The 8361-nt window shown below is 41.7% G+C and overlaps 1 long non-coding RNA gene across 1 annotated transcript in view; it reads left to right on the forward strand.

The window, feature by feature from the left end:
* Window positions 1-6441, forward strand: part of LOC134730190 (uncharacterized) — a 31382-nt gene extending 24941 nt beyond the window's left edge. The window contains exon 4 of the long non-coding RNA XR_010111857.1: window positions 301-6441. This is a non-coding gene — a long non-coding RNA (uncharacterized LOC134730190). The remainder of the gene's footprint in view (window positions 1-300) is intronic.
* The last annotated feature ends 1920 nt before the right edge of the window (window positions 6442-8361 follow it).

Raw genomic sequence — 8361 nt, forward strand, 5'->3', positions numbered from 1 at the left:
GGAACACGTGCTGAGACTGGGGGTATGGGTCAAGGATGACTCCCTTGATTTCGTGACAGCTGAGCTGAATCTTGAAGGAAATTTAATTTAGCCAGACTCAAGGGAGAAGGGGAGGGGTTGGAGAAGGACATCCCTGAACTTCTTTCAGTTTTCTTGTATAGCGAGTTGAATGATGGCCCCCAAAAGATGTGTCCATGTCTAAATCACTAGAACTGTGAATGCTATCTTATTTGTGAAAAGGTAAAGGTTTGCAGATATAATTAAATTAAGGATCTTATTTTTAGTTTATCTTTAATCCAGGAGAAGAGAAGAAGGCCACATGAAGATGGAGCAAGAGATTGGAGTGATGTGGCCACAAGCCAAGGAAGCTGACGAATGAAGACAGCTGTCAGAAGCTGGAAGAGGAAAAGGATTCTCTCTTGGGGTCTCCAGAGGGAGAACAGCCCTGCCAACACTTCCATTTCCAATGTCTGGACTCTAGAACTGTGAGAAAATAAATTCCCATTATTTTAAGGAACACAGTTTGTGATACTGCATTACAGCAGCTCCATGAAACAAATACATTTTGTTATTCCAAGTCCTCTTCACAACAAAGTCTTTGCTAGTGGTGAACCAAACACAATCCCACCATCATGAGCCCCTGTTCTGGATGAGGGGGCAACACAGTTCAGACACTGGTCATCTCTATTTAATGTCTAATGGGCATCTCAAACCTAACTTTCTCCCAGTGGAAATGCCTGGAGGTACGTGGAGATGGAAAGCTGACCTAGCCAAGGAGTTCAGCAAAGATCCCTGGGAGGAGGTGACATCTGGACATCTGCACAGAATAATGAGGCTGGGCTAAGGCAGTGGCTGAGGGAGGCACTCTTTTTTGGTTTTGCTTTTCTTTTCTTTTGTGTAGGAAGGAAAGAATAGCCAGGAGAGATAGGGGAGAAAGAGGATAAAGATAGACAGGAAAGAGGTAACACAAGAAGTCAGGATCTGCGCTTGAGGGGCAGAAGTCAAGTCGGGCTAAGGTGAGAAGGCAGAACAGGGTTCAGGGTCTTTGAAGAGAAACAAGTACAGAGCTGGAACTAAGTGATGCTGACTCCAGACTAAAACCCTCTGGGTTTGAATCCTGCCTCTGCCACTTACTTATTCATTACAAAATAGCGAGAAATTACATTATCTGGATCTTGGTCTCCTCAACTATAAAATAAAAATAATAATAGCTCCTATCTCATAGGATGCTATTAGGAGTACTAAGTATATTAACACCTGTAAAGCACTTGGCTCAATGTCTGGCACTGCATATGCAATAAATGTCATTATTACTATTAACATTATTAGAAGAAGCAGCAAATTTAAAATCAGAATGTGAGCACTGGAAAGGACTTCAGAATCAACTAATCTAATTCCCCCATTGTACAAATGAACAGACTGAGGCCCAGAGAGGTTTGAAATTGGCCAAATTTAAGGAGATAGGAACAGAGCCGAGATGACAAAATTGCTTGAAAGTCTATGCTTTTTCTAGGTGAACTATACATATATATTTGGGAATCATAAGAATATAAGCAGCGATTGAATCTGAGGCGATAGAGTTACTCAGGAAGAACACAAGAATTACTACAGAAAGCTGAAAGAAGAATGAAAATAGATTTGAAGTCAACTTGATTCAAATATCCCAATGTAATGGTATTAGGAAGTGGTGCCTTTTTGAGGTAATTGGGTCATGAGGGTGGAGTCCTCATGAGTGGGATTAGGGCCCTTATAAGGGGCTGAAGAGACCAGAGTTTTCCCTTCCACCAACTGAAGACTCATATAGAAGGTACTATTTATGAGCCAGAGGGTAGGTCCTCAGCAGACACCAAATCTGCTGCAACCTTGATCTTGGACTTCCCAGTCTCCAGAAATGTGAGAAACAAATTTCTATTGTTTAAAAGCCACCCAATTTATAGTATTTTGTTATAGCAGCCTGAATGGGCTAAGACACCATTAAACTTTGAAACTTGGTTTTTCCACATGTAAAATCAGGATACACATAGAAAACCTGCTGATGCCTTTAAAAAATTTTAAACCCATATGTTCTAAAGTTGGTAACAGAGGAAGACTTTCCACAAGAGGGAGGAAAGTCTTTTACTCCAGACCTTAAAATTAACCTTATTCTTGGGGTATAAGGTTACTCACACTAATGTCTGCTGGAGCCACAATCAGCAAACTGGCTTTAGGGGTACAAAGCATGGATTTTACAGTTTCTCTCATTGCCATAGTATGGTTGAGACAGCTTATAATATTTATGCAAGATACTACTAAAGATGGACCCCTCATGTTGGAGCTGGACGTAGGACTTTTTTCTTCTCTTTCTAGATTTCTTCCATAGATACATTCATTTAATCCCATGGCTTTAAAATACCACCTCAAAGCCAAAGACTCATATTTATACCCTAGCTCTGACCTACTCCTGAGCTCCAGACTTATATGTCCAATTGCTTGCTCTAGATTATTACTTAGATATCTAATGGTCATTCAAATATAACATTTCCAAAATGGGATGCTTGACTTCCTGCTCCCAAACCAGTTCTTCCTGCAACATTCTCAATCTTGGTAAACTTATATCCAATTGATATAGTTTGGATATCTGTACCCGCCCAAATCTCAGGTTGAATTGTAATCCCCAGTGCTGGAAGTGGGGGCCGGTGGGAGGTGATTGGATCACGGGATGGATCTCTCATGGCTTGGTGCTGTCTTCATGATAGTGAGTAAGTTCTCGCGAGATCTGGTCATTTAAAGGTTGTGTGGACCCCCCTCACCCTCCCACTCTCTTGCTCCTGCTTTTGCCACTTGAGGTGCCTGCTCCCCTTTAGCCTTCCACCATGATAGGAAGCTTCCTGGGGCCTCCCTAGAAGCCAAGCAGATGCCAGCACCATGCTTCCTGTAAAGCCTATAGAACTGTGAGCCAATTAAACTTTTTCTTATAAATTATCCAGTTTCAGGTATTTCTTTATAGCAATGTAAGAACAGCCTAAGAAATCAATCCATCAGCAAACTCTCTTAGTTCTACCTCTGGAACATTTTGCGAATCTCAATCTTTCTCCACATCTGATGCCTTAATATTCCAAGCCACTGCCATCTCTTACCTCCCCTTCTGTGGTAGTTTCTCAGCTGGATTTTCTATTCCTACTTTAATATCCCCTACAATCTACTCTCCACACAGCAGCCAGATGGTCTGTTTACTACATAAATTATGTGTCACTCTCTTGGTTATAAACGTCTAATGGCTTCCCATCACACTTAGATTGAAACTCTAACCCCATTAGGCCCTGCAAGACCCAGATCCTGCTTACTGTCTGACCTCACCCCACACTTTCCTTGCTCATCATGCTCCAGATTCGAGGCTGGATTGCTTTCTGTTCCTCAAACACACCAAGCTTATTTCTTTTTCTATCTATCTATCTATCTATCTATCTATCTATCTATCTATCTATCTATCTATCTACCTAATCTATCTATCTTTATCAAAAGAATCAGAGGTGAAACCATGCTCATTTCTGATGTAACCTCAGCAGTTCACTCTGTCTGGAAGGCTCATTCCATCCTGTTCCCTCCTCCCCATCTTCACTTGGCTGCATTCTTCTCATCGTTGTGGTCTCTGCTTATTTTTATGTTCTAACAAAGGCCTTCCTTGCCTGTCCTTGCTAGAATAGCTCTCTAGTCAGCCTCTATCATATCAGCTGGCTTTTGCATCTGAGCATTTTTTGCTACTGATATTTCCTTGTTTATTTTCTGTCTATTGTCTGTTTCTTTCTCACTAGAATGTAAACTTTCTGAGAGCAGTGATTTTATCTGTTTGGTTTACCACTGTGTTCCCAGCCTCAGAAAAGTGCATACACCTGGTGGACCCTCAATTAATATTTGATGAATAAATAAATAAAGGTTCAAATAAGAGAAGGGAAGTAAATGCAGGAAGCACCATATCATTAGATTGTCTGGCACATAAATTAGAATCCCCAACTTCAGCTTGTAGTTCAGCATGAAAATGCATTTCCCTTGCTATGTCAGAATGTCTAGACTTGTGGAAATCCAAACCTGAACAAAGGACAGTGAGGACAGAGGGTTGGAAAGCCCCCTGGTTTTCTCTCCTGCATTTCTACATTCTACCTTTGCTATGGTTTCACCTGGTGTGTTAGTCCATTTTGCATTGTTATAAAGGAATACCTGAGACTGGGTAATTTATAAAGAAAAGAGGTTTATTAGGCTCATGGTTCTGCAGGCTGTACAAGACACATGGTGCCAGCATCTGCTCAGCTTCTGGTGAGGCCTCAGGAGCCTTTACTCATGGCAGAAGGCAAAGGGAGCCAGTGTGTCACATGGTGAGAAAGGAAGCAAGAGAGAGGGAAGGTGATGCCAGGCTCTTTTTAACAGTCAGTTCTGGTGTGAACCAATAGAGCAAGAACTTTCTCATTACCATGAGAAAGGCACCAAGCCATTCATCAGGAATCTACCCCTATGACACATATACCTCCCAGAGGCCCCACCTCCAACACTGGGGATCAAATTTCAACATTAGACTTCGAGGGGATAAACATCCAAACTATATCACCTGGGGATCTACCCACTGACCTGGATGATTAACACTGGGCAGTTCCACCTTCCTGAGTGGTGATATCACTCCACATCCACAGTAGAGGTTTGGACGGAAGGCAAAGAATAAGCTCATCAGAACATCCTACAAGAAATACAGACTTATTAATAGCAAGGAGAGCTGCTTTCTGCAAGATAATTGAGTTAGTTTGTTCAGGCTGTTTTAACATAATACCATAGACTTGGTGGCTTAAACAACAAACATTTATCCCTCATAGTTCTGGAGGCTGAGAAGTACAAGATCGAGATGTTGGCAGATTTGGTGTCTAGGGAAGGCCCACTTCTTGGCTCATAGACAGCTGTCTTGTCACTGTGCCTTCACATGGCAGAAAGGGGTGGGGGAACTCTGTGGGTTCTCTTTTATAAGGGTACAAAGCCTATTCATAAGGGCTCCACCTTCATAAGCTAATTACTTCCCAATGGCCCCATCTCCTGATACCATCACATTGGGGGTTAGGATGTACAACATGTGAATTTAGAGGATCACAAACATTTCATCCATAACAGTAATGATCTCTGTTCTACACACTTCCCATACTTGTTCTGATGATCTGATAAAGAAGTGTGGTCTGGAACATGACCCACATGTGTAAATCACTACATTATTACACTATTTGCTCCTCATCACTATGTGTTTATGAGAAGCAGAGCAAATACTCCTGGCAGAATGCCATCAGTGTTCCTCATACCACAGTACTAAGGACTTAGACAATTTTTGTTGTCCTCTCCATCCTAGATAACTCTGTATCCCTGTATAAGACTCATTCAACACTTGGTCTCACCATTCTATGGTATCGTCATCTTCAATATGCCTCTCCCCTCCACCATGCTTCATTCATGTGGTCACACTCTGAACCTTGTCATCACTCCCAAACTATTCCACTTTAGAAACCTCAAGCCTCAAGACCTGGGAATAACTGATATTCTGCTCACAATGTCCTAACCCTCTAGCTCTCATATTCACTTACTCCCCTTATGCCTGCTTTTCAACCCCACCAAGACCTCCTCAAACCTTTTCTCCCTATCTCTTAGGCCCCTTCTGAGCTGACTTCCTTCACTATTCATCCATACCACTTCCTTCTTCCAAAATCTTAATTTTCATGCCCCCACCTGCCAACCCTCAACCCTGGAACAGTCTAGCGCCTGCCTTTCCTGTTTCTAAACACCCAGGGTACTGTGCCCTCATGGAGAAAATAACAGAGTGGTTTGATCTGGTGACACCATAAACTTTCAAAATAAGTTGGTTCCTTTGGCCAAATGGCAATCCTATATGCTTCTCCCAATTGCCCTGATGCATGAACTTTATTCATGCTTCTTTCTCTCTCGTACATATTCATACTCAGTGAATGGCATCCTTTTCTATACCATGAGGAAAATGGAGGTCTTCATGCATAAAACCTCTCAGCTTTCTGCTCCCCATGTGCAAATAAAGTGAATGTATATCTACAGCTATGGCCAAGATGAACTGCTGTTAACCAGAATCTATTCCTCCCTTCGTCCTGGACACACAGCTCCGCTACATTTCTCAACCTCCCTTGCAGTTAGATGTATCATGTGATGAAATTTTTTGCCACTGGAATTTGAGCATTAGTATTGTCTACCACTTCCATGCCTGGTCTATAAAAATGTTTCACGTGCACATCACCGTGATCTTTCCCCTTCTGGCAAGCTGTTTGATGATATGAAAACCATGTGTTAAAGATGGCAGAGCTGCCATCAGCTTTGTTCCTTAAATAACTGCATGGGAAGTAGCTGCCTGCCTGTCTTTAAAAACTGCCCTAAAAATGATGTAAGTGAGAAATAAACTTTATTTTTGAGTCATTACGAGTTAAGGTTTATTTTTATAGCAGGTTAGCCTATGCTAATGAATACAATAGCTATTTTTCCTCTCTCAATTCTTAATGGGAAAAATGGCTCTCCTCTCTCCTGTCCCAGGGAATCCCTCTACCTGAACTCTGGACTCCAACCCCACCCCAAGCCCTGTTTCATCAATTATTTACTCTCTCCTTTAGGTCTCAACTTATCCTCTCCTGGCTCTTTTCCCTCAGCACACAGACATGCTCATATCTCTTCTAACAACTATACAAAACAAATCTTACATTACATGATCTGATATTCTCCTTGTCTAGAATTCTCTTTTCTCCTTCCTTTCATGCTCAAGGCTTTTTTCATCCCACTCTCTACTCCACTCACTCTATGACCTGGTCTCTGTCCCTACCACTGTTGTGAAACTGCTCCAGATTGGGCCCCAGTGACCTAACAGGCTATGGTCATATTTCATGTCTTATCTAACTTGGCATCTTGGCATAGAAAGCTGTTCCTCCTCCTTCCTTGGTACTCCTCTTCCCCTCCAGCTGCTCCTTCTAAGTCTCCCTGACAGGTTTCTTTTCCTCTCTCTTTGGTAAATGTGGATTCACCCTCTAACCTCATTTCTTCCCACTGCCTATATATCTCTTTCTAAACAATTTTGTTATTGCCTGTGGTTTAAATGACCATTATTTATAGATGCTAATGCCACACATCCTTGAGCCTCGAACCTATATTACCAACTGCCTCCTAGATATTTCTATCTTTATGGCCCATAGACACCTCAAACTTAATATGTCCAAACTGAATTGATCATCTTTCCCATTTCCAACAACGACTGCTTTTATATTTTCTACTGAGGCGGATGGTAACAATTGTCCGTGGGTAACAGTCATCCACTAACCCTCTGAGCTGACTTCCTTCACTATCCATTCATACCACTACACTCTTCCACAAGCTTAATTTGCATGCCCTAACCTGCCAACCCTCAACCTGGAACAGTTCAGTGCCTGCCTTCCCTGTTTCTAACCCCCCAGGGTATACTGTTCCCTAATGGAGAAAAACACACAGTGGTTGGTTGGGTGGCACTATATCCAGGCACTCAAGCTAGACACATGGGAGTAAGCCAACCTGGTCTCTCATCCTCAGACTACTCTGGCTCCAAATCCTATTACATGTATCTACTGAACACTTCTCCAATACATCTGTTGGTCTCCCTTTCTTGGCCACTGCTGAGCTCAGACCTTTTTCATCACTTTCTTAGATCATCTCAGTAACTTCTGGACTATTCTTCCTGTGGGCAGCCTCACCTTCCTCCTACAGCCTAAAGACTTGATATTGTCTCTTTCTTTGTTGATATTCATTTATGGGATTTTTTTTCGTTAGTGTCTTTTTCAAACTAAAAAGTAACATATTCTCATTGTAAAATAGTTTATAAGGCTATTTAAAAAAATTAAAGCCACCCCGTATCCAGTCCTTAAATTTTACCCCCAAATACATATACACATAGTTTTTTTCTAAAAATAGGATCTTATTACACATGCCATATTTCTCTATGCCGTATTCTATTTTAGGAGGAACTTTTTTTCATATTTTAACATCTCTAAAATCACAATGTGTCATACAATCAATGGTTCTTAGGTTTGGTTACATACAACATTGTTCTACAATGTACTCTTTTTACTTATTAATATTGGTCATGATTCCAAACCAACACTTACTTCCAGGAGATCTTTCTAAAGTACAAATCTGGTCAGGTTGCTACCCTTGGGAAAATTCTTCCAAGCCGCCCCTGCCCCCAAAGCCCTTCATCTTCTGATTCCCATCTACTTTTTCCCTTTCCAGCACATCCACACACACCGTCTTCCTTAAAGCCAAACAGGCCAAGCAGATCTATTGGCAGTTCATTCCCCAAATAGCGATGCTAAGCCAGAT

This window comes from Pan paniscus, chromosome 3 (genome assembly GCF_029289425.2).
Source record: "Pan paniscus chromosome 3, NHGRI_mPanPan1-v2.0_pri, whole genome shotgun sequence".
Taxonomy (NCBI): Eukaryota; Metazoa; Chordata; class Mammalia; order Primates; family Hominidae; genus Pan; species Pan paniscus.